This window comes from Phalangium opilio, unplaced genomic scaffold (assembly GCF_054372755.1).
Source record: "Phalangium opilio isolate 3A_F unplaced genomic scaffold, DU_Popi_V2 ptg000505l_1, whole genome shotgun sequence".
Taxonomy (NCBI): Eukaryota; Metazoa; Arthropoda; class Arachnida; order Opiliones; family Phalangiidae; genus Phalangium; species Phalangium opilio.
Genome location: NW_028324239.1, coordinates 1,295,029 through 1,297,609, shown reverse-complemented (window position 1 = coordinate 1,297,609; position 2,581 = coordinate 1,295,029). Strand labels below are relative to the sequence as shown.

Below are 2,581 nucleotides of genomic sequence, written 5' to 3'. Positions count from 1 at the left end.
GAATGGTTGTCAGGTATTGTGGAAAAGTTACGACTTTTCACGCTACATCTGAGACTCCACAACACCGCTTCCGGGTGGGCTCGAACCACCAACCTTTCGGTTAACAGCTGAACGCGCTAACCATTGCGCCACGGAAGCCTAAAAATTAAATGTTCGTCAGGTATTGTGGGAAAACTCTGACTTTTTACGTTACATTTGAGACCTCACAACACCGCTTCCGGGTGGGCTCGAACCACCAACCTTTCGGTTAACAGCTGAACGCGCTAACCATTGCGCCACGGAAGCCTGAAAATTAAAAGTTCGTCAGGTATTGTGGAAAAACTCTGACTTTTTACGTTACATTTGAGACCCCATAACACCGCTCCCGTGTGGGCTCGAACCACCAACCTTTCGGTTAACAGCCGAACGCGCTATCCATTGCGCCACGGAAGCCCAAAAAATAAATGTTCGTCAGGTATTGTGGAAAAACTCTGACTTTTTACGTTACATTTGACATCCCATAACACCGCTCCCGTGTGGGCTCGAACCACCAACCTTTCGGTTAACAGCTGAACGCGCTAACCATTGCGCCACGGAAGCCTAAAAGTTAAATGTTCGTCAGGTATTGTGGAAAAACTCTGACTTTTTACGTTACATTTGAGACCCCACAACACCGCTCCCGGGTGGGCTCGAACCACCAACCTATTGGTTAACAGCCGAACGCGCTAACCATTGAGCCACGGTAGCTCAGAAATTAAATGGTTGTCAGGTATTGTGGAAAAGTTATGACTTTTCACGCTACATCAGAGACCCCACAACACCTCTCGCGGGTGGGCTCGAACCACCAACCTTTCGGTTAACAGCTGAACGCGCTGCGCGCTAACCATTGCGCCACGGAAGCCCAAAAATTTAATGTTCGTCAGGTATTGTGGAAAAACTCTGACTTTTTACGTTACATTTGAGACCCCACAACACCGCTCCCGGGTGGGCTCGAACCACCAACCTATTTGTTAACAGCCTAACGCGCTAACCATTGAGCCACGGAAACTCAGAAATTGAATGGTTGTCAGGTATTGTGGAAAAGTTATGACTTTTCACGCTACATCTGAGACTCCACAACACCGCTTCCGGGTGGGCTCGAACCACCAACCTTTCGGTTAACAGCTGAACGCGCTAACCATTGCGCCACGGAAGCCCAAACAATAAATGGTCGTCAGGTATTTTGGAAAAACTTTGGCTTTTTACGTTACATTTGAGAACCCATAACACCGCTCCCGGGTGGGCTCGAACCACCAACCTATTAGATAACAGCCGAACACTCTAAGCATTGAGCCACGGAAGCTCTGAAATTAAATGGTTGTCAGGTATTGTGGAAAAATTATGACTTTTCACGCTACATCAGAGACCCCACAACACCTCTCCCGGGTGGGCTCGAACCACCAGACTTTCGGTTAACAGCTGAACGCGCTAAAAAATGCGCCACGGAAGCCCAAAAATTAAATGTTCGTCAGGTATTGTGGAAAAACTCTGACTTTTTACGTTACATTTGAGACCCCACAACACCGCTTCCGGGTGGGTTCGAACCACCAACCTTTCGATTAACAGCTGAACGCGCTAACCATTGCGCCACGGAAGCCTGAAAATTAAATGTTCGTCAGGTATTGTAGAAAAACTCTGACTTTTTACGTTACATTTGAGATCCCATAACACCGCTCCCGTGTGGGCTCGAACCACCAACCTTTCGGTTAACAGCCGAACGCGCTATCCATTGTGCCACGGAAGCCCAAAAAATAAATGTTCGTCAGGTATTGTGGAAAAACTTTGCCTTTTTACGTTACATTTGAGACCCCACAACACCGCTTCCGGGTGGGCTCGAACCACCAACCTTTCGGTTAACAGCTGAACGCGCTAACCATTGCGCCACGGAAGCCTGAAAATTAAATGTTCGTCAGGTATTGTGGAAAAACTCTGTTTTTTTACGTTACATTTGACATCCCATAACACCGCTCCCGTGTGGGCTCGAACCACCAACCTTTCGGTAAACAGCTGAACGCGCTAACCATTGCGCCACGGAAGCCTGAAAATTAAATGTTCGTCAGGTATTGTGGAAAAACTTTGCCTTTTTACGTTACATTTGACACTTCGCAACACCGCTCCCGGGTGGGCTCGAACCACCAACCTATTGGTTAACAGCCGAACGCGTTAACCATTGAGCCACGGAAGCTCAGAAATTGAATGGTTGTCAGGTATTGTGGAAAAACTCTGACTTTTTACGTTATATTGAGATCCCATAACACCGCTTCCGGGTGGGCTCGAACCACCAACCTTTCGGTTAACAGCCGAACGCGCTAACCATTGCGCCACGGAAGCCCAAACAATAAATGGTCGTCAGGTATTTTGGAAAAACTTTGGCTTTTTACGTTACATTTGAGAACCCATAACACCGCTCCCGGGTGGGCTCGAACCACCAACCTATTAGATAACAGCCGAACGCTCTAAGCATTGAGCCACGGAAGCTCTGAAATTAAATGGTTGTCAGGTATTGTGGAAAAATTATGACTTTTCACGCTACATCAGAGACCCCACAACACCTCTCCCGGGT

General features: G+C 47.6%; 1 non-coding gene across 1 annotated transcript; it reads right to left on the bottom strand.

Moving 5' to 3' along the window:
- Positions 1-2,276: 2,276 nt before the first annotated feature.
- Positions 2,277-2,349, bottom strand: TRNAN-GUU (transfer RNA asparagine (anticodon GUU)). Its single transcript has one exon. It is a non-coding gene; the product is annotated as a tRNA-Asn (tRNA).
- Between the last annotated feature and the right edge of the window lie 232 nt (positions 2,350-2,581).